At 39.0% G+C, this 24,892-nt stretch overlaps 1 protein-coding gene across 1 annotated transcript in view; it reads left to right on the top strand.

Moving 5' to 3' along the window:
• KIF5C (kinesin family member 5C) overlaps positions 1 to 24,344 on the top strand; it is a 216,527-nt gene extending 192,183 nt beyond the window's left edge. Inside the window, exon 26 of the mRNA XM_030210027.1 lies at positions 21,812 to 24,344. The gene's annotated coding sequence lies outside the window, so the exon portion shown is untranslated. The remainder of the gene's footprint in view (positions 1 to 21,811) is intronic.
• Positions 24,345 to 24,892: the final 548 nt, after the last annotated feature.

Below are 24,892 nucleotides of genomic sequence, written 5' to 3'. Positions count from 1 at the left end.
GATATTTCAGGTGGTGGAATGGAGGGGGGGGGGGGTGCATTGTACATGCATATGTTACAAAAAGAAAAGACCGTACATATATACATACACCGGCCGATATTCAGCCCCTGAGAGGCAGACTAGTTAAGTGCCGCGATCGGCGCCGAGACCAGATGTTCAATGCTGGGCCGTTTCCTGTAACTGGCATTGAATATCTGGGGTGGATGAGGGTTTTGGTAGAGGGTTTTGGTAGAGTGCTCAGAAAGAAAGGGGCGGATTTTACGGATGTTGTAAAGAAAGAAACGACAGGTCTTGGCGATCTGCTGGATATGAGCAGAGAAGGAGAGAGAAGAGTCAAAGATAGCCCCAAGGTTTCGAGCTGAAGAGACAGGGAGAATGAGAGAGCCATCAATAGAAATAGAAAACGGGGGGGGGGGGGGGGGGGGGGGGGGGGGAGCGGGGAGGTGGGTTTGGGGGGGGGGGGGAAATGAGAAGCTCGGTTTTGGTCATATTTAATTTCAGGTGGCGTTGAGACATCCAGACAGCAATGTCAGACAAGCACGCTCCCCACACTCCCCACAACTGTATACCACTACCATAGCCCTAAGGGGTGAAGGGGGGCACCTACATGTGGGTACAGTGGGTTTCTGGTGGGTTTTGAAGGGCTCACATTTACCACCACCACCAGTGTAACAGGTAGGGGGGATGGGCCTGGGTTCGTCTGCCTGAAGTGCACTGCAGTATCCACTAAAACTGCTCCAGGGACCTGCATACTGCTATCAGGGAGATGGGTATGACATTTGAGGCTGGCAATAAATATTTTTAAAGGTTTTTTTTTTTGTTTTGGTTTTTTTTTTTTAGGGTGGGAGGGGGTTAGTGACCACTGGGGTAGTAAGAGTAGGTCATCCCCGATTCCCTCCGGTGGTCATCTGGTCAGTTCAGGCACCTTTTTGAGGCTTGGTCACAAGAAAAAATGGACCAAGTAAAGTTGGCCAAGTGCTTGTCAGGGATGCCTTCTTTTTTCCATTATCAGCCGAGGACGCCCGTGTGTTAAACACGCCCCAGACCCGCCTTCGCTATGCTTCTGACACGCCCCTGGGAACTTTGGTCGTCCCCACGACGGAAAGCAGTTGAGGATGCCCAAAATCGGCTTTCGATTATGCCAATTTGGGCGACCCTGGGAGAAGGATGCCCATCTCCTGATTTGTGTCAAAAGATGGGTGCCCTTCTCTTTCGAAAATAAGCCTGAGTGTCTCCGCAAAATCCTTGGGATTTTCCGCCTCCGAGCTTGTATAATATAATTTAGTGACAAAGTCGATGATAGTGTTTGTTCAAATAATATATCACAGAATATTGATGTGTGAAAAATCCAATCCCTAAGAATTTGCATATTTACAAGCAGCATTATACACAGTTATTAATTGTGCTGGATACAGAATTGTAAAAATGGCTTGAAAAAAACTTTGTGGCTGTAACAAGACAGCAGATCTGGCCCTCTCCTTCAGTCTGTTGAAAGCCTGAAACAAAAGAAATGTTAAGTGGTCAACCAATGCCTAACAAAAAAGGCTGGGTTGATACAGAAGAGTTAATTACCACCATTTTCCAAGAACAGGATCTGTATATTGACAGCAGTCAAAGAGGCTGGGTGTAACAAAAGAAAGACATCTACCTGAAACTCCCAGACAGTGTCCCTCTTAATCTTGTCAAGTACATTCTTAAACCAAATTTTCCATGCCTTTATTTCCCAGAAAGAACCAGTTTCAACTATCCCTGAATTGTGATTGGGTTACTACGCACCACGTGACTTCAGCTCCTAGAGCCCAACAAGAATTATAAAAGCAGACTTCATTTGAATTTGCTTGATAAACTCCTCTGTGAACTCCTTGCTGGACTCTCTGGACCTTTGCTGCACTCCTCATCTGCACCAAAACAAAACCACTTCTCTGTTTCACCTCTAAGCACTCTGCAAATAGAAGACCTTCTCTACCAGCAAGGAATTATACCTCAAACTACCCTCTACAGATAGAGGACCTCCTTCACTACTCCAACCAAAAGTAGAAACAAGAATGAAGCTCAGATGTATTCTATCAGTGTGTTTATACTGATCCAGCATAATTAATAATTAAGGCTTTCAAGAAATATTTATCTTCTGGCACATTTCCCTTCTATAAGATCCGTAACCTGAGTGCTAAAGTTAATACATTATCTGTACAGTACTGAAAATAAACTTGCTGTGTTCCTGATAATGAGAATCTAGTCCTTCCTTAATGTCCTGAGTCTATTTTCACTAAACATTGTACAGTGCTGGTTTACAGTGGAGATAGTGCTATTTCCCAATACTTATATTAAATTCCTCTTGCATAATTAAAATCTTTCAAAACACATGTATTTCAATGTTAATGAACATAGGTGGTCGGTGGCCCAACTGTTTGGGGAGGCTAAAGGGGGCGGGGTTAGGGGAGGAGCCAGGGGGGAGCTTATATACATAATTGTCTGATAACACAGAGAAAAAATAAATAAATAAAAATAAAATAATCACAATTAATACCTTTTATTAAATTTAGATATTAGGTATGTATCATATGTCAAAGAATAAAGTGGCTGCTCAAAGCATATTCTAAGCACAATCGCTCAACTGCAAAACACTATGCACAACTTTGTGCAAAAACACACTCAGAACCTTACTGTACCATAAATATTACACTGGGCAGATCTAATACACCAATATACCACCCATACGGAAAATGCAGACCATCAACAATATGAAACAAGGGATCATATCATCACAATTCTCATGTAGAGCCACAAAACACCCTAATTCATGTTTAATGTGGGATAAAATGCCATAAATAAGTAAATAAATATAAACTTTTAATGTTGAGCAGCTGATTCTCAAAGTGGACATATTCCAAACACTATAATGAAAATAAAATGTTCTTTTCTACCTTTGTTTTCTGGTGACTTTTTCTGATCATGCTGGCCTAGTATCCGATTCTGTTGCTATCTGTCCTCAGTGCAGGTCAGGAAGTCATCCTCGTTAAATATCTCCCTGGCAACCCAGGACACCTCCAGCCAACCCCCCCCTCCCCCGCTCTCCCAGCAGTAAGGTAAACAAACCATAAACCAATTTCTACAACTGGACAAAGCTAGAGGGCTTTCACTGCAGCTCCTGCTGTGAGGATGGAGGTAAATCAACAATTTAAACCCCTCAGAGCACAGCAGGGGAGGCTTAGCCTGTCCAAGCCTCTTATACCGGGCGCCTATGTTAATGAGGTAGTGGTGCGTGTCAGATATTGTTTGGATACACTCTTTTGGAGAGAAAGCCCACTGGGGAATAAACACCTACTGAACCTGAATGTAATCTTCAACATAAATATTTAGCAACAATTTCAGCCACATAATGTTTGGATAAAGATAACCAGGTAAATGTACCTGGTTATCTTGCCTGAGCAGCGGGCACTTTCAATACTGAACTCTTGTGAATTAAACCCCAAATGTCTCAGTGAGGTGTCTTTGAACTCTGACTTCATAAACGGAGACAGTTATTTTTGGACAACTCCTGTAATTTGAGAACTTCAGAGCCCTTTACCAGCACGTTTTATGGGGTTTAAGTGTTCTGGATATGATATTTCGAGATAAATGAAGTGATAAGTGACAGTTGATATCGCTGGATAACACCTGCTATCTGTAATTGAAACACGTTTTGAGAGCAGGACCTCTCACAATGACTGATGGTCTTTTGCTGCTTCATCAAGGGCATGACTATTAAAAAGAAAGTAACCCAGGAGAAAACGGCATTTTCTTTTTCTGTTTATCTTTTCACTACTTCCATGATAGCTGTTGAAAAGACCTGTTACAGTGTAATCATTTTCTGTGGTACAGAGCCAGGCTCTTAGCCATCTCGTTTTAACCCTAAATTGAAAGCTACAAGCAGAATTTTGCTAAATGAAGAAAATCTCGCATCTTTATAAGTAGTGATTTTTTTCTAGCAAAAAAGGAGTTGGATCACATTCTTTAAGGGGTGGGGTGAGCTCTGAGGAATGCTCCCCCACAGTAGCCATGACCCCTGCAACCGGCCAGAATAAGCAATGGCAGCATCACAAACGTTATACCAGCTCATAGAATACAGCACTTGTTGGGAATAGAGAACTAGACTGCTATAAATTAGGGCTGTGCATTGACAAAAAATGTAAATTACTCGGCTCAATTGTGATTAAAAATTTTAATCGCGAGATTGATAGTATAAACAAGCCAGCAAGACTTGTTTTTTTCCCCAGTACACTGCTACAGTAATCCTGACCACCTGAAAGGTTAACTCTCCCTCATGCCATGCAGCATATCCTTCATTTCCTCATCATCCTGCATAACCCCTCTGTTTCTCTCTGATACCACCATCCAACGTTGCCCCCTCCTAACAACCCCCATCCAGATTCATCTTCTCTTTCTCTGTCCCCTCCCATTTAACATTGCCCCACCTCTATCTCATTCCCGCTCCCTCCTTCACTTGCTGATTGGTTCCTCTGCTGACACCACTGCTGGTTGTGCTGGTCTCACCCCTTATATGGTAGCCAGGCCCCACCTGATACATCCCAGGATGTGCCAGGTAGGGTGCCACCATTTTGCCAATGACACGCCCGGAAGCAGGAGTGAGTGGGCATCACATTCTGCCTCATTTGAAGTAAAGGGTCAGGGAGCTAGGCTTGGGGGGGGGGGGGGGTGCTACTAAGCTACCGGGCATTTTTTTGGGACTTGGGAAGGATGGGAGTACTAGGGAATTTGTGTGTGGAGGAGGGGGAGGGGGCTAGAGCCACTAGACCACCAGGGCATCTCTTTATTTTATTTTTAATATTAGGGGAAGGTGGAGTCAGATTGGGAAGGGGTGAGGGTTCTCTAGACCACCATGGTATTTTTTTAAATAAATATTAGAAGGAGGGGGTTGGGTATGTGGGAGCAGGATGGGTTTTGGGGTTCAGGAAGAGGTGTTGGGTTGGAGGATATTTGTCAGGGTACGTAAAGACCTGATACATGCCATGGGATGCTTGTGTGTGTGTGTGTGTGTGTCTTTTTTTTTTTTTTTTTTTTTTTTTTTTTTTAATTATTATTACTATTTTTTTAATATCAATCTTGTCCACCATGCCTGAACCAATCAATTGACTTTTAACAGCCAAACCATGCGCACCGATAGGACTTGCACAGCAGAGTGAGTGGCGCAGTACTTGCTGTAACTTTTGGTGTTCTCCAGACATCAGTGCTCCCTGCCATGCTTACTGTGTGTAGCACGTTATAACGACTCTGCAGCCTGGAGTAATCTTTTTTTTTTTTTTTTTCTGTGACCTTTGACCTTGGCTGGAAGCATATAAAGTGGTACTATTCCGCAGCATGGCAGATTCTTAATTTCTGCCTGTGGAGTAAAAGCGCTGCTGCTCTAGATAGATGTCTGTAATTTTGAGTATTTTTAAAACGAAAAGATGACTGGAGATGAGTTATCGTGAAATATTATTTATTGTATTTTGAGTTACTTTTAAACCTTTTAAAACTTTTAGGCTGTTCTGGATAAATTTGCTATTAGGGGAAAGTGTAGGTATGTGTCATTTTTTTTGTGCTACTTTTGCTTGTGTAAACAGATATGTTTGAGAACTCGTACTTCATGCTGTTTGCATTCAGTGTAATGATGCTTGCATTTCAATCATAGGTTTTACATTAGCCTGCTTTTTTAGCCATTAAAGCTGATTTGTGCACAATCAGTACGCTTATCAGTGTGGTTTATTTTTCATGGTACACAGCAGAGGTTTGTTCTATTCGTGTTATATTTTGATTGTACCACTATACTATATTATTTGAATCCTTGTTTTAATTTTTATCTGCATACATGTTTTATTGAAATTAATTTTGATGTGATCTACTATTTATTTGTATGTTTTAAATTAATTTATATGTCTGGATTGACAGCTCTACCCCCGACGCAGCCTTTTAAGGTGAAACATGTTCACATTGGGTGTTTGTTCTAATACGTTGTCTGCTTCTACACCTGCTGGTCTGCTTTGTTGTGTTTGTTATTCCCCAAAATAGTAGAACTTTAACCACTCATTTGTGAATATACATCCTAATCAGATGTGGTTATAGTAATTCTGTGTGACATCTCATACCAAATTCTCTATTATTGCCTTGCCCACTCAATCTGTGTACAAGTTTACTTCAGATGGAATACTAAAGAGAATGAGATTTTTTTCGCGGGAAGAATGCCTCTGAATGTCAGCGGTCTGAATATTTTTTATCTTAACAGACATTGAGGCATTTTTCCCGTGAAAAAAATCGTTCTCTTTAGTATTCCATCTAAAGTAAAGTTGTACACAGATTGAGTGGGCAAGGCAATAATGCAGAATTTGGTATGAGATGTCGCACAGAATTACTATAACCACTTCTGACTAGGGTGTTTGTTATTCCAACATAGGATGCGCCCCACTCTTGAGGTGACCATACTTAATCTGGTTCTGCTGGAGTGCGTTAACAGCTAGGAGTTACAGTGGTCAGTTTGGTAATAGCTGCTTGCTGGAAGCAGACCGCCACCCCTGACTTTAGAAAGATGGTGGCAAAACCGGATCAGTGTTATTTGCTGTATTAGCTGACGGTAGTATACAAATATAAAATGGGACTTTTTGAGCGCCGATGGCATTGTTTTCAGTCTTGGAGACAAAGGGTTTCCACCTAAGGAATGGATGGGACTCCTCTGAATATATGCCATATCTGGACAAGTTGGGATTACATAGAAGATGAGGATTTTGGGGGCGGGAGACAAGGAGGATGGAGGGGTGTTTTTTTTTGGGGGGGGGGTGCATTGAAAAACAGCATGCATCTCCACATTGCTTGTATTATTTCTACTGAAAACCTTAATAAAAAAAACTTAATTAAAATTTAATTTAAAAAAAAAAAAGTAAAAAGGCCTGTCAGTGTCCCAAGCGGCTGATACTGCTGCTGCTGCCTGGCCATCTTTTTACAAATCTACTGTTGCATCGCTCTTTCAGTCTATGCCAACTTCCTCCACCCCATTACTGCTGTTTACACTCCCCTTTAAGAATAAGAGCAGATCAGGAAACTGAGCACACAACCAAACTGATTATTTCAATAATCATTTAAAACTCATATATGAAACCTGATAAAGGCTAAGTGTTGATAAAAATCAACATCGCAAAGCCCACACTGCCCTTATCGACAGTCTTGCAAGATTTCAGCACAGTGGTATTATGAAAGAATAAATACTTGGAGACATCACCTCACAATTGATAAAACATGTGTATGTGCTTTATTAACTCTTTATGCAGATTTTTATCAAACAGCATGTTTATTGCTTTCCCCATTGGTTACCTTGGAAAGAGCATAATTGAGAACATAACCAGGTAAAATAATTTTTTCTTCTTCTATAGCCCTAAAAAGTGAACAGGCCATACTGCTTTACACATATGGAGTAAGTAATATACTTGACTCTGGGCAAGTCACTTAACCCTCCATTGCCCCATGTAAGCCGCATTGAGCCTGCCATGAGTGGGAAAGCGCGGGGTACAAATGTAACAAAAAAAAAAAACCTGAGGATTTTTTTTCTTTCCTTTCATGGGCACATATAGTGAAGGAAACTTAGGGACTTTGTAATCTGTAGCTAAAACAGCCCCTGTGCTTCTAAAGGTAGAGTCTAGTAACTATGATTAATCAGGTAATTTCTCCAAGAATTCTGTATTAGTGTAGCTTAGGTTAAATTCCATGTTGAAATGAGATAGCTTTGAACAGATGCTGCAGTTAAGTATCATTGATTAAGCAGTAAAACTTCATATAATTGAGCATTTTAATTAAACATTAGCAACATTGGAATTTACATTTAGATAAGTTACCAAGTTAAATATTATCAACTTCCTTATTTGGCTAGGAAATTAGTGACTCATTGATAAATGTTATCAATCATTTTGCACATGAGACAAATTGTTTATTCAGCTCAGCTTAGAGGCAATAATAATTATGTAATCTGGTTTTGTATACTAAGTACTAGTCCAAATTTTATGGAAAGTTTTTGTTTTAATTAATCAAATAGCTGGAATAACATATATATGGGCACTCAACCAGTCAGATTTTCGATTTTCAGGCTATCCACAATGAATGTTTGCATGCACTGCCTTCTTGGTATGCAAATTTTATGTCAAGCATATTCATTGTGGATAGCCTGAAAATCTGTCTGGATATGCCCCAAGGACTGGGTTGAGAATCACTGATCTAGGAATTAAGCAGTAAGCAAAATCCTTTCCTTATGTGGAAATGACCTAGTATGCCTCCCAAACTTGTTGAAAACTTTTGCCATTTCCTCAGAAAAGTCGATAGTGCCCTTTTTTTTCTTTTCCAAATATTATATTAATTTATATAATATAGTTTCCTACCAAGTCATGCTTGGTGATTCTAGCAAATGCCCATTGGTCAAAACATTTTTTAACCAAAAAGGATGTTCCCTAAGCAATAATTTGCCCCCTTATCCACCCGAGGGCTGGTAAACAAAAAATGTCTTCAAATAATTGCATCTCAGCTTTCTAGTGGAGAAAATATATGCAATATCTAGAAGATGCTGGTCAGCTGAAGTCCAGATGTGCTGGATTACAGGACAAGACTAGAAAACATGACCCCGTATGGCACCTGTCGTTTTACATTTTGGACAATCATCGATCTCTGATACATTTCATGTAGAAATGCATTCCAAAAAAAAAATATGTTCCCATGATAAATTGAAATTGCTAATCTGTAACAGAAGCTTCTTTCATAGAGTATTATTCTTTAAAGCCACTTTCACTCAGAACAGTCCACATATCTGAAACCAAATATTGGTTCCATTTGATTAATGCACCAAAATCGTTGGATAGTATATCGTAAGAAGTTTTTGTGATGATTGGTTATTCTAGATACTTTAGACTGTGTACCACTGTGAAATATCCTCCATGGGCTCAGTTACATCACCTTTGAGCTTGTGCTTACTTAAGGGATCGATGTAAAGCTCGACTTGTAAACATGTAAAAAAAAAAAAAAAAACAGGATTAGTCAAACGAAAGGTCAACAAAGGGTTTGATCTGACTGCAGTCATCGATATCTGAGATGTTTTGCAAGTCTTTGTTGTACCACCTGAGCAGGGCACTGGCTTTTGTGCGTGGCAGAAAGTCCAGATTACCTTGAAGTTGATGTAAAGGGGTGGCCCTAGAGTCAGTAGTATTTTTCTTTTATAATAAGCCCTCCATACCTTCCTCCGTGGCCCAACCAGCTACATTTTGTGACAATTGGCCGCAGAGATGTTTAAGACCATAGTAAAGAGCTAATGGAGCCACCACATGCTGCTTTGTTTCCAGGGGAGTATAGCACAATGTGGTTTTCAGCCAATGCCAATTGGCCACATGTCTCATGGTACTTGCAATGCTGTAATGTGTAAAACCTGATATCAGGGAGAGAGAAACTCCCTACTCTGGAGTGTTCATCAGTAGTTGTGGGCTTTTTATCAATAAGTTGACATCTTTTTGACATAAAAAGAGGGAGTGTTTGAAAAAGAGAGCTACTTTGGTGGTAGAGTCGTATGAAATAAGCAATATATTCCCTTAATGATAGTAGGAAGGTTGCCCAATTTCAAAAGATCATTTGCAAATCGTATAGAAGGGTTTGTATATTGGCTTGAAATAGAACATTTAAATTCCTGGCAATGATAATGCCTAAAGTATCTTCTGTCCACTTAAGACTGGAAGTAGGCTCTCCAGAGCATTTTCTGCGCTCCCCCTATTGGAAGTGCCTCTGGTTTGATTAAATTCAGCTTCAGGTTGGAGGCTGGGGGAGTCATTACATTTTTAGAACCATTATAAAAAATTTACTGGGTCTGTAGATAGTACCTTTCACTAATGGCTTACTTTTTGAATGAAATAACAGAAGCTCCAAAAGTGCAAGAATAGCAATGAAAAGCGAGGACAACCTTGCCTTGTATCCCTCCTAAATGGAAAGTAGCTAGAAAGTACCCCACTCACTATGTTTTGCCATTAGATTAGCATATATGTTTGTTTATATTTATTTAAAACTTGGTGTATCGCCAGTCTTGGTGATTAGCCAATCAGAGATTTACATTTCAGATAACCAAAGAATGGAAATAGAACTCCATATAATTAAGACTCAGTCAATCCAAGAGAGAGAACCATTCACAATTTCAAAAAACACCCAATACCATTGATGCCACCATTCCCCATCAAAACAGCACTCCAGACTCACTAGATGCCACACAATACAGATGAGTCTTTAGTTTAGATTTAAGGTGTTTATAAGATAATTCAGATCGTAATTCCAGAGGATGGTTATTCCAAAGATATGGCGCTAAGAAAAAAAAAAGAGGCACTGTTCCTTGTAGATTCCCAGTGGGCTCATGAGGGACCTGGGAGAACAGGTCTATGATCATTGATGGAATACAATAAGTGAGAGGGAACATAAAGATTAGACGAGTCTGGAGTACCATCATGAATTGCTTTAAAGGCCAGAGTAAATATTACCCTTTTGAATTTGATCCAAAATTGAACCTGGAAGCCAATGCAATCTTAGAAATAGGGGAGGAACAGAATCTCCATGTCTGGCCCTGCAACAAAATTAGGCCGCTGTGTTTTGCAGGGCTTGTAGCCATTTTAGATCGGTTTGGAGAAGTGTCAGCATAGATGGCATTACAGTAATCTAATTGAGAACCTATGTAGGCATGGTAAAGACTTTGTAAAGCTTCAGTATCTAAAAAAATTGCAGATTGAGTGTAATTGATACAAAGCAAAAAAACAAAACAAAACCCCCCAGACTTTAGAACTGCCGAGATCTGTTGAGAAAAAATTAAATTTATTTATTGCATTTGTATCCCACATTTTCCCACCTATTTGTGGGCTCAGTGTGGCTTAATGTTAATCCAGAATAACATCTAAGATGTGGAATGAATTAACTGGGGAAATCTGCTAACCAAAGAGAGGAGCTAGTAGTGTTGGTGAACTTGGTCAGTGATCCAACAAACAGTTCTTTTTGTATTGAGAACCAGATAGTTCTCTTGTAACCAAGAAGCGATATCCACACATTGGTCAAAGATTAATAAGATCCTCATTTGTGTAACAGACTAAAAGAATGTCTTCAACATAAAAGTATGTTGATATTCCATGGGTTTGGATTAATGATGCCAAAGGGCTCACAAAAATGTTAAACGGCAATGGTGACAAAATAGATTCCTGTGGCACACCACAAATTGTGTAAGTACAGAATGTTATTCCTGATTTGAAAACTGAAAATGAGCGATTTATGACTGGGTAAATGGCTTTTTTTCCCTTTTTTTGTTGCACGTTTCCAGTTCTTCTGTCACACACACTCTCTCCCTTATGTCACCAAATGCCTGGTTACATCATCCAGACTGTGTCCTTTCTATGAGCATGTGTGGCGTTTTGGTGCCTTTTGTCCATTTATACCAGCGTTTTCTACTTCGCTGTCCTTTTCGCTTTATCAAGGCAGGTCAGTTTGCCTTACGAACTTGGTAAGGTTCCCTTTTTACTTTTTTGCTTTTTTACTTTTTATTTCTGTTGCCTTCTGCCTCATTGTTTTACCTTCTGCCCCAGCCTAATTATTGTTGCCTTTTTCTCCCCCTGTATTCTAGCGAAGGTCTCCCTGCATGCCCTCTTGCACTGGCTCTTTTCCCGCACCAGCTTTTTCCCATTCACTTCACCTCTCCTAGTTTTTACTTGTCTCTCCCGGTGATACTGGCAACCCATTCTTTTCTTCTCTCTCACATGGGGCACTTTTCTTTTTGCGCCTATTCGCCATATCTTATACACTTCGAAACTTCTTATTTTCCAGACAGAGAACTGTTAATACCAGCATATTTTTTTTAAAGACCCTCACACAACTCCCAGCTCCGACCATCATTTATCATTTGTTCTGAGTTCCACACCAGCAGGTTAGTGACTCTTCTCCATCCTCAACCGGATTCTTGTATACATTTAGATGTTTGATATCACATTCTTTTTTGCACACCCATTCATAGTTAATAAGGCATTTTTATGTACCTCTATGCTTTTATATACATTCTTCTTTTATATTTCAGTATGGTTATGTTTTTATATACTTTGTTGGTACTCGGCAAAAATATATGAAATTGACCACTGCTCCTATGTATTTTTTTTACATACTCATTTATATTTTTAGACTTTACCCACAATTTGTTTTTTTATTCTGTTTGTATATTTCTTATCCTTTGTATATATATATATATATATATATGCAAGTTCATTATTTTTGTTTATAGACTCCTGAGGCAGGCATCTTGCATGCCGAAACACAGTTCCCCTGTTGAGTCTCCACACACGTTTGAAGAATAAAGTGGATTGGTTAAACCAGTGGTTTGTCCAGCTGTCCTTCATTTCCCATTTTTGCACTCCCTTTTGGCCCTCCATGGGATTTTTCCTGTTCAGCTACCTTTGGGTTTCTAATGCTACATTTCAACTGGATGGTTTGTGGTATTTTATCTCCTTATCATGGCATTAGGATGAGGGTACTATGGTTTTTGTATCATTAGGGCAGGGATACTTTTTGTATTTTATCTTACTTTGGTTGTGATTTTATTATATTGACTTGTCAATAAAAAAAATAATAATAATTTGAGTTGTGCAGCTGAGACCCGGACTCCAAAAATGAATAAAAAAAAATTCAGCACCTATTCTCCACGGAGCACCCAAAGCAAATTTAGATGTGATTTATAGTGAATGAAGTCAAATTTACAGGGCTGATGGAGTTGGGCAGCAATCTGATCTGTCCTGTTCAGCACATCGTGTGTCCCACTCTGCCAAGTTAGTTTTATATTGTGCCAAGTTAGTTTTATGTTGTTTTGGGGTTTGTTTGTTTTTTAATTCAAATACCATGAGTACCTAAACTTTTGTTTTAGGATATTGGAGAACAGCATTTACATTGCCCTGTTCCCCTCAGTGGGATGTAGGCCCATGAGCACAAGAGGGGTTAATGCCTTCCTGTCTACTGTTCTGGAATTTGGGAGCCACGATGCTCATGGGGTGGGTCAGATAGGGGTAGAGACAGTTCTCTGGAGTAGGAGAGAGTGAATAAGAACCCATAAGACCTGTCAGGTTTTTTTTCCCCTTCAGTAATTGGGGACCTGAGCCTCCCAGCTTTAAAAGTTAGACGGGAAAAGGGGACATACCCACGAGGCCTTGAAACCTGCCTGCCCCCAATCCTTCTCCTGTAGCACTATTTCCTCTCGGAAAGTAACAGCAAATATTGTGTCTACAAGAAGTGTATAGCTTTTTTTTTTGCTTTTTTTTTTACTTACAATTTAAATATCAAGCTGAAAAACTTGTACAGAAATAGGAAATTATGGGACCTAACAATCAAAAGTAATCATAATACAAAGCTATATCCAAAAATACCATCCTAACCTCTCTAAGCCTTCAACAAAAGGGAAAGGCCCTAGAAAATGCAAATCTTGGAGGATGCAAAAGGGAAAATCAAAAGGAAAAGCCCCCAATGCTAACTTTCATCACAATCTGAAATCCCTGCAAAATACTTTGTCCACATTAAGCATCAGGTACAAGCTGTAAAGGAAACTTATCAAAAAAATAGCTTAACCTGAGTAGGGTCATAAATCATATATCTTACATTTGAAATTTTACTAAACATTTAACAAGAAATTGCAAGATTAAATCATTATTTTATATAACACACGTACGTAGAGCCAGTAAAAGTTTGTTTTTCCTGGTTCTCTCAATATACCTACGGAAAACACCATAGTTACTCACCAACAAATTGTGAAGATCTAAGTTGGAAATGGTCTCATGATATGAGTCTTGCCACTTTCAAATACAAAGGACACAAGGAGCGACCCTCGATCTTAAGCACTATCTAGAGATATCGCCAATAACTTGGTGACATTTAGACTGTCCAATGAAACAGAAATCTTCCCCTCACCTTCCAGTTGTTCAAAATTCTTTATGTTCTTGTATGGTAGATAATAGATTTTTGTCATAGGAGGAAGAGCCTCATAAGTGATTTTCGAGAACCTCCATTAGATATTTCTTAAAAAAGTTCTCTAGGAGCCAATAATGGTACTCTTTGTAATTATTAGCACTCACAAATTGTCTCCAAGTTATTTTCAGGCATTTCACACTTATTACAACATGCAGTGCAATCTTGTGTTATTTTTGTTTGTATCCCTTGTATAGATACCAACTTCTCTTTGACCTCTTTATTATGCTTTACCAGTCTAAAACTTTAGATCCCACTTTGGTCACATGGGTTGTAATATCACTTAAATCTGAATTTATTTGGTCCACTCTTTTACTCACATTTTGTTCCAGCTTTACAATAACCTGGCACATGGACTCCAAAGTAATTATTGCAGGGGAAATTCCTTCCTAGGGTCTTTGACTCCTTGGCTTCTCAGGGACAAGAAACGATGATCTGGTGGGGGCCTAATTCTGATCCTGACAATGGTTGCTTACTGCCTCGCCTACTGGGCACTTAAGCATTCCAGCAGTCTCTTGACTGCTTAGGGGCACTCTCTAAGTCTTCTTTTTGGTTCCTAACAACTTGTGGGGGACTTGTTGCTTTCCCCAGAAGTGGAGAACTGATGGCAGTCAGCTGAGGAGTTCAGTCAAACAGATTCAGCTAAATGCCCTCCTCAGGGTATGGCAGCCCTCCAACCGCTGATGCTGCATCAAGGAGTCCTTCAGCATTCCCTGCCATTGAAGAAAACCACAACATAGTTTTCCATCAAAGCCTGGGGATTCAGAGAAGCTGCTGTAGTGATTTTTCACTATGGCTTTCCATTTCCCCATTTTCACGGATGAAGAGGAAAAATTAAGAAGAAAATTTGGCCTGGGTTCTGGAGATGAACCCATATGTTGTCAAGTGCTGGCGACCTTCTTGGGGCCCCCAGAGCTGTATAGTTCTAGCAGAAGCATCTACTCAGTTTTTTTTAGGATATTCATATAGATGAAATATATATGCATACAATTTAATGTTTGCAAACAGCCATACATACTCATTACAAAGATTCTGAAAATTAGATGGGCTGGCTGGGTTTCAGAGACTGGTTTGGAAACCATTTGATGATAGAAGTGATTGAAGTCCTAAAAACATGTAGTGCTGTGTTTGGTCTCTGCAAACAAATTCAAAGAACATGCAAAAATCTTTCTACCTTTTGTATGCAGCTCAAAATTAAAAGAGATGAACCTAGTTCCTAAGATCCTCAAATGTCATGCCTCACTGAAGATGAATTCTAACTCGGTCTTGCAGTGCACTATGAAACATTTGAGCTTTGTGCAAACAACATACCTTCTGCAGTAGGAATAATTAAGTTCCATGGTCTGCTGAAAAAGTTATAAAGTAACTGGTACCGGTTTCTGTATAAATAAAGCACGCTGTGTAAACATGGGCATGCCTTGTGTTGTTCGGAGCATACCGTAGGATTCTAGAGTCTCTATGATGACAACAGAATGCCTCCCTGCTCTCCTCTCCAGCTTAACATACAGTTTTTGTTCAGTTCCGAATAATTAACTGAAAACGTCTAGTTCTGTTTAGCTTAGCAAACAAAAGAGCAGGGAAACTAGCCTGCCACTTGTTGGCATGCTTAAACTGTTCCCATTGCAGATAACTGTAATAACGTGCAGCACTGCTGAAGACACACCTACTAAAGAATAGATGGACGAATTGGTCTTCAAAGGCCATAAACAGTTCTGGTTTTCAGGCGCCTCCACAATGAGTATTTATCAGGTATGTGTGCAGATGTATTATGAGCCAGATTGATTTGCATGCTTTGGTCTCCCTCAATATTAGACCTCTCTTCTATAACTCTCACAGTCTGGAATTGTGCTTAATGTTTTCACATAGGACCATAATTAATGGTGGATGAGAAGGGCAGCTGCTACCCAGGGCAGGAAAATGATGGAAATGCAAGTGGCCTGGCATTGCATGAAAGTGCATTCTGGTTGGAGGGGGAAGGAGAAAGAGGAGGAGGACTGGGGATCATAGTAGAGGGAGTGAAGGGAGAGAGGAATGGGGTGGCAAATAGCTTTTCTTGCTTCAGGTACTAAAATATCTAGTTAGAGTTGTGGTTGTTCGGTTATTTTAAAAATATAAACCGTGGCTCATGTATCTATTCTGAGATCAATTAATAAAATAACATAGAAATACCTACTGCAAAAGCTGAATGCTGTTTTCTGATTCAGTTACGCACTGGAAGCCCTGGACAAAATAGTGTGTGGTTAAGGAACAGAATGGATCACAATCAAGGTTCACAAAACACACAACTTTATTAAAAAATGACATGACATAGCCACAATTCACTTCCCAAGAGGCTGTGTTGGGGCTTTACTTTACACTAAAAAACACACATCAAAACAAATAAACTTATTACAGATCATAATATATCTTAAACTTTTTAAACTAGTATTAACAAAAATAAATTGTTACTAAAAATAGTTTCTTAAAATATTTATATCTTCAAAATCATAAATCAAACGTACTGATTTTAATACAACTCAAAACATAAATATCAATATTCCATTTAAACAACTTTTAAACGAAGGTACTTTTACAACAGAAAATAATCAACTTTAAAAGGGACACATACCTACTAGGGTCCCTTAGGGCACATACACCTAGTGGTAGATAACATAACAAGCAGCAGCACTGAGGGATCCTATTACCAAGCTGCTGTAAGAGGGGCCCTGTGCTAGTGGGGTAGGGGCCATTTTTACCTCAGTGGGTAAAAAGGCAGAAAAAAGAAAATGGCCATGCAGTACGATTTCACTTTCCATGTGCCAAAATGGGGAGGAGCACGTCTTTTGTACCGATGTGGGTATTATTAGGAAAGGTATGGAAAACAGGTGTGAGAATGTTATAATGCTGTTGTATCGCTCCATGGTGCGACCAAACCTTGAGTATTGTGTTCAATTCTGGTCGCTGCATCTCAAGAAAGATATAGTAGAATTGGAAAAGGTGCAGCGAAGGGCGACAAAAATGATAGCGGGGATGGGACGACTTCCCTATGAAGAAAGACTAAGGAGGCTAGGGCTTTTCAGCTTGGAGAAGAGACGGCTGAGGGGAGACATGATAGAGGTATATAAAATAATGAGTGGAGTGGAACGGGTGGATGTGAAGCGTCTGTTCACGCTTTCCAAAAATACTAGGACTAGGGGGCATGCGATGAAACTACGGAGTAGTAAATTTAAACCAAATCAGAGAAATTTTTCTTCACCCAACGCATAATTAAACTCTGGAATTCATTGCCGGAGAACGTGGTGAAGGCGGTTAGCTTAGCAGAGTTGAAAAAGGGGTTAAAGAACAAGTCCATAAACCACTACTAAATGGACTTGGGAAAAATCCACAACTCCAGGAATAACATGTATAGAATGTTTGTACATTTGGGAAGCTTGCCAGGTGCCCTTGACCTGGATTGCCGCTGTCGTGGATAGGTTGCTGGGCTCGATGGACCCTTGGTCTTTTCCCTGTATGGCATTCCTTATGTACTTATGTGTATCTGGTTGTAAGTGCTTAGGTGTTTGTGTATGTGTATCTGGTTGTATGTGCTTAGGTGTATGTGTATGTGTATCTGGTTGTAAGTGCTTAGGTGTTTGTGTATGTGTATCTGGTTGTATGTGCTTAGGTGTATGTGTATGTGTATCTGGTTGTATGTGCTTAGGTGTATGTGTATGTGTATCTGGTTGTATGTGCTTAGGTGTATGTGTATGTGTATCTGGTTGTATGTGCTTAGGTGTTTGTGTATGTGTACCTGTATTGTCTCTGTGGGCCTCTGAACTGGAGTGGAGAGGGGAAGTGTGATTTAAATGCAACAGTTTGGAAAGAATAGTACAATGAAATGTTGTGATAAAATATCTAACCTTTAGCTATCACTTCAAAGGCTGGATTTTAAAGTTTTAACCACAGAAATGTCACTGTCCTAAGGCAGCAGATATTGCCATGCTACATTCCCAGGAGGAAGCAGTATTACAGGAACCAGCAGCAAACTACATCGTTTGTCATTGTACATAACAACCGTTAATAAAATTGTATGGTTCATTTACTAGGTTTCACAATAGACTTTATAAAAATTAAAATGACATACACATCTGAATCAGTAAGAACATGCCCATCAAGGTGAAGGGGTGTGAAGCATGGCTCATGGAATTTTCAGTGTGTTTGACCAGAAGAGGACAGGGGTAGTTTTAAAATAGTATGTCCCTAATTGCTATATTTCAGTGTATCAGTGTTCTATGCGGCAGCTGTTCCAGCTGCCTCTCCCATAGAAATGCATTGGGCATTTTAGTTCTCTGGAACGCCCAGTCTGATGTGGCCAATTTTGTGGCCTTGTCTTCACTCACCGTGTAATTAAACTCTGGAATTTGTTGCCAGAGAATGTAGTAAAAGCAGTTAGCTTAGCGGGGTTTAAAAAAGGTGTGGCTGTCTTCCTAAAAGAAAAGTCTGTAGACCATTATTAAAATGGACTTGGGGAAAATTCACTGCTTATCTCTAGGATAAGCAGCGTAAAATGTATTGTACTTTTTTGGGATTTTGCCAGGTACTTATGACCTGGATTGGCCACTGTTGGAAACAGGATGCTGGGCTTGATGGACTTTCAGCCTGTCCCAGTATGGCAATACTTATGTCTTCCCCCACCTCCCCCATGCCAAACTTGATTCCGTTTTCATTGGTTTTTAGATAGCTATTTTGTCCCCAGACAGATTCTCAATTGCTTATATATTTTTCTTTCCAACATTCTATTGGGTTGCAAAGAATGAAAAGTGAATGGATAAAGTAACGGCTATTAAGTACCTTGGCAACACATGTTTTTCTTATATTTTCTCTTAAACAGAGAATACTTGATTCATATGAATGGCGGAGTTCAGTGCTTCTCAACCTTGTTCTGGAGGTACACTTAGCTAAATGTTGTTCTCAATGTAAATATCTTTTTTTTTAAATAATCACCCGATGTGGTCCATGTTTCATTTCACCCACGCACGGGCTGCTTCAGGGGTACAATACTAAAAAGAAATCATATGAACATAAAATGCATGATCGAATTTTTAAAAAACTTGCATACAACATGCAAAATGTGAGGAATCCAAGTCAAAAGACTGTGTGCACAACTGAAGTATGTCATAATGCATTTTTACAAATAAGTTACATAAGGTCATGCATTTGAAGAATAAAACATAATGGTAATAAAAACCCCTTAAGACAACATAAATAATTACATAACAAGTCTGTGCAATATGTTAGCTTGTTTTATAATCAACAATTAAAAGTGTATGCAGTGAAACCTCTGTGATACATTCCAATGGTGTATCATTAAGGGTGCAAGCCAAACATAATTGAAAAATTCACTATACATACCAGCTAAGGACAATGTAAGGCACCTCACAATCCTAGTTAAAAACTGAAACAAAACTCTCCAGCACTGCAAATAGGCATTACGTGGAAATAAAATACTTAAAACTTAAAAAAAAAGTCTAGAAACATGGTTAGAAAGCTAACAATACTCTACTTAACACACATATTAGCAGTATCAAAAATTACAGTGCTTACCAGTGTAGCAACAACATCCCACAAACTTCTTTCTCAGTAACAGCATTCTAAGTACTAGGCATGATGGGAGAACTTTATTCAAAACTTACTGGTGTAACCAGAAGCAGCATAGCCTAACAAGATTTGAAAAAAAAAATTAAAAACACAATTTCCTATCCGTAAAAATGATAAAACCTACTTAAAATTGCCACAAGGTTTTAAAAAGAGTAAAAACGTCCTAAACAATGTTTAAAAATTTGATTGGAATATATATATGTTTTCCAGTGACATCATTCCATTTGCTAACCAGCTCCTACCTGGTTACCTCCCACTGAATAATCGGCCGTGTTGTTTTCAAATAATCTACATTGTGCTGCTTGTGCAATGTAGGAGTGGAGGAGTAGCCTAATGGTTAGTGCAGTAGCCTGAGAACCAGGGGAACTGGGTTTAATTCCCACCACAGCTCCCTGTGACTCTGGGCAAGCCACTTATCCCTCCATTACTCCAGGTACAAAATATGTACTTGTATATATGTAAACCGATTTGATTATAACAGTGGAAAGGTGGTATATCATATTCCATCCCTTCTCCCTTTCCTTTCCCACTGATCAGGTTCAGCACAGATATAGAGCAGCAGTTATCTGATCTGACTGCCTTGGTTCTATTCTGTTAATGCTAAGGTGATCCGGGGGTGGAGCTGAAAGTTACCTGTAGGCCACCAATATTCAGTACCGGTGGCTGGATAATTATCTAGGCAACTTGAGCCAGATAAGACTGTTCTACCCTGCCCAGAGATCTAATTTGAGTAGCCAGTCTGATTATCAAGAGCACCTGAAAAACTTCCAACCATGATTTGGCCTGGTTCTGAATATCTGGATCTAAGCCAATGGGTGAATATTGACCAGAATATGTTTAATTTATAGTCCTGGACTATCTTAAGTCATCTTGCTATTTTAATATATTCTTCAAAGATGAGTACCACCTTCACTACAACAGAACATTATTTGAATACCTTATAAAGATTTCACTGGCTTCTAAAATTCTCCCACTCCCTTAACCAAATAGTGCGAAATAGCTGAAATGTTTTCATGATTGTTGACCTACAGGTGTTAATATCTATAAATGTTTATTCTGCAGTTGATCTTCAGGAAGTCTGCCTTTTTTTTCCTGAGGGAGATCATCCAAAACAAACAAACTTCTCTAGTATTTATTATGATATAGGAGCTCATTTTCAAAGCACTTAGACTTACAAAATTCCGTAGGTAACTGTGTAACTTTAAGTGCTTTGAAAATACGCCTCATAGTAAACCTTTTTATTTTTTTTTTGAAAGGAGGAGGTCTCATGGTGCAATCAGTAGGTCACTTGTCCACTGTGCCCATATCCTGAATTCAGATCCTACACTGGGATTTTTGGCAAGTAGCCATCCTCTGGCCAACTTAGCCATCCATTAAATAAGTATTCAGCCTGTTATGCAAGTGGCATCCACAATAAGTCATTCGTGATTTGGTACTTGCATACTTTTTAAAACCTTTTTTGAAAGAGAATTCATCCAAAGCAGTGTTGTTCAGCAAGTTAAACTGGAGAGCAGATCTCGTGTATATAGGATTTGATGTCCAGTTTAATTAGCTGTGCACCATCTTGTGTGAGTTTTTTTAAAAATTTCAAAGCATTGCATTAAGTTGCTTTTCTTCCACTTCTCACCTTGACAGGGAAATAATTAACTTAGGATCTATTATTAAAGAGCATTTCCATATATTTTACCAACGGCTAGTTCCTGGGATCCTCAATTGGGGCTGATTTTACAAGCACATTCTCCCTATCCATCCACTCAAAATCTCAGGGCATGAGAGGGGTAGCTGTCTTTACTGCTTGTCTGCTGCTTCTCTATTAAGAGTCACCAGCTATGGTGTTTGAACTGTGATACGTAAGGGGATCTTTTACCTAAGCTTAGCTTGAGTTATCTGCAACAGCACTCCTTTTATTCCTATGGGCCCTGCTAGGCTTTAATAAAAGACCTCCTTAGTGATTTAACAACTCGAAAGAGGATCATACATGTAAAGCTGTTCAATTGTGAATTCTCACAATAAAACACAAGTATTAATATGTATTTATTTTAAAGTCAAACATAGTATTTTGAAATGGATATTTTAATGTAAAGTGGGAGATCCTGTAAATGAGAAACTGCCATAACAAGTTGAAACCTTGCCAAGGTTTTCATCCTTTAACTTATTTTTTTTCTCTTTTTGACAGGTAACCCCTCCACCAAGCATGTTAAAGACGGACTTTAATGATTTTTTTTTCCACCTGTTCCACATTTTATCTACCATGCGCTTACTATGGACATAACCAGTAAACTAGTTTCTAATTTTTTGAGCTTTGTAGAATCTGTGTACAGAAGTGTTTGATTCAGCTTTTCTTCGGAGATCTACTCAATGTATCTAACGCATCTAGCTACTGTAGGGAACAGTAGATCTAAAATTCTGGATCCTCCTATTGGTCCACTGAGCCTTTGGTGCTGGGAGAGGCTGAAGTTTGTTGGGCACCAGTATGGTCTTGTGTCATCACGTCTGAGAAATCTTGACTTCTGGCGTCCAACTTCACTACTCAATGACCACATGCTGCCTTGGGCAGGAAATTTTGTTCTGCGTGACCGATCTGATTTATTGTATGATAAACATTATTTTATATTTTTAGGGGACAAAGAAACAATGTGCTGCTATATTGTTTATATTAATTTTTAACTTTTAAATTTTCAAAGAAAACAAACAAAGGTTCCCTGGAGAAGCAGTTTAAAATACATTAGGAAGATCTTGTATCTCAAGAACTGGAGTCTATAGGGATTCTTGACTAAAGATTGATAATCAAACGGTCCCACCCTTTCAAAACTCCATTGCCTTATGTCCAGATCTGGGAGCTCAGTGTTCATGTTAACACAAATGGTACTGGGAATTTTGTGACCTGGTTTGATACTCTTATTGCCATATTTACAAAGACTTGTTCTCCCTAGCCTTGTAGACATGATTGAAACTGATGTCTCATCATAAAGGCCTTTGGTAACTCCAAGTCCTATCCCATGAGTTTGGATAGGATATGTAAGCGTCAAGTAAATCCATCAAAGCTCTAACTTGATATGTATTGATGGAAAGAACCCTAAAAGGGATTCATTGTCTCTGTTTGATTTTTTTTTTTTTTTTTTGGTGTAGATTAATGATGATAGGAATCCCTATATAAAAGACAACATATTCAAACAGTACTGTAAATCATTACAAACTGCTATTAAGGTTCTGAATGTAGTTGCCGAAGTAACAGGCTTTTTATGTTTCTCCTTCTCATATTCTGTTGACATGTCTTGAACTTCTAGTACTAGATTGCAGAAATACACAATTCTGTCAGCAAGAAAGTTAATTTTTTTTTGTTTATATGCAACATTTACAGGAATACGAGTTGTAGAAATTATTTTTCCACAGTCTTTTAAAGTAAGCAAGTAACAAGGTTATGAATGTACATAAGATTTGACATAGCTTCACCATCCATCAGCTCGTTTCATTCATAGATATCGTAGATACTGTCAGGTGCCTGAGATGAAATCCTGTTTATCTCCGTAGATGCTTAAAATTCTGTTCTTTACTGGATATCAGTGACTGGAAGAGAGAATATTTACTTAGCATGCCTGTTGCTGCCCATTTGTGAATCACCATGTTTGAATAATGCATTTTATGATAAATGAAGGAGTTTTTTTTTTTTTAACTAAAGTGCGTTAAGCAGTTAACACAGGAATTAGCCTGCGCCTAACTATTAACACAGTAAGTTGAGTCAGCACATATTAATTTCCATGTCAACTGCTTAACAGGGAATAAATGTTACCTGTGCCTTGCAGTTAAAGGATGGTAATGTACCACATGTCAACTGTTAATGCAGAAAATGTAATGCCACCTCACTAGATGCCATTAAGAGCATCTGTATTATCTGCAATGCAGCTAACATGCACTAAATGTATTTCCTCTGCATGAACTGCATGGGTAGGTGGTGACAATGCTCCTAACACAGATGTTTTGCAGTTACTGCTTGGTCATTTGTGGAATTACTATGCAGTTTCTGCAAAACTTTACTGCACTTTAGTAAAAGGGCCTTCAAATCTTCAGATGACGTGGACTAGATTACTGTGGGGATCTTTTTCTGAACTGCGTTAAGCACTTAACACGTGGTTTACCGTGTGGTAACTGCTAGTGTAGAACCGCGTTAAGGGGCTTTGTGGTAATTTAGGCGTTACTATGTGGTAAACCATGTGTTAAGTGCCTTTTGTGTGAAGGGGCATAGCATGGGTGGAGAGTGGGCGTGGAAGGCATTTGGTAGTTAGCATGTAGGACCACTTATTGGAGGTGTTAAGTGCCTCCTTAGTAACTACACACTAATGGGGAATTTACCCCCTCCCCCCCCCAAAAAAAATAGTTGCTTTGTTAAATTTGCAGCTACTGTGGGGTCAAATCCCATGTTAAAGCCATGATGACTGAAGAATTTACCGTAACATAGTAGAAGGACCCCTGTCTGAATGAAAATAACACTGGATTTACTAACAAGTTACTTTGTAATGCTAAATATTTAATTTCAGATACATTTGCTGCTGTTTACACTGATATACACAGGCTGCTGAATGTGTTCTGTTGGTAGGAATAACCAAATGTGCTCAGCCACAGAAACTATTTACACATATTTTTGTGAAAGACTATTAGAAGGTATATTTGGTACTAGGTATGTTTTGAGATAGTGGAACATGAACAACTTTTTTTTAATTTTTGTATTACTTTTTTGTTTTTTGTTACTATCTTTTTTTGTGTATTAGTTTTTATGAATTTGGCACACGTGCAAAGATAGTGAAATGCACTGTAACCCTAATCTTTGCAATCTACAAAGGTTGAATTACCTCAGGATAGCATTTGCTGCCCAATTAGTCTGTGGAACTGGAAACATTTTGGAGGGATCAGTGGGTTGACCTGTCTGAGAGAAGGAAAGTGCAGGGCAGTGTTAATGTCATTTTATTACATATATTATATAGTACGCTTGCTTTAATGTGCATTTCCATCACTAAACGTTATCCCCAAGAAGGCAAAGCTGTCACTTCACTTCATGATGCAGCTTAAATCGCTTTTTATGCATTTTCAGATGCTGCACATTGTAATGGATTGGAAAGTCAAAAGTGATCCTTTCATGGTCTGACATCATTAGATAATGAAAATCTATCTTTTGATGGTTGTAGTAAGAAAAGCTGAGCCTGGCTTGTGTCACCAGAGGATCACTTTTAACCCCATTTAGGATCCATTTGCTCTGAAAAAT

This window comes from Microcaecilia unicolor, chromosome 7 (assembly GCF_901765095.1).
Source record: "Microcaecilia unicolor chromosome 7, aMicUni1.1, whole genome shotgun sequence".
Lineage (NCBI taxonomy): Eukaryota > Metazoa > Chordata > Amphibia > Gymnophiona > Siphonopidae > Microcaecilia > Microcaecilia unicolor.
Note: the sequence above shows the minus strand (reverse complement) of the source record. Positions and strands in the feature narration are given on the sequence as shown.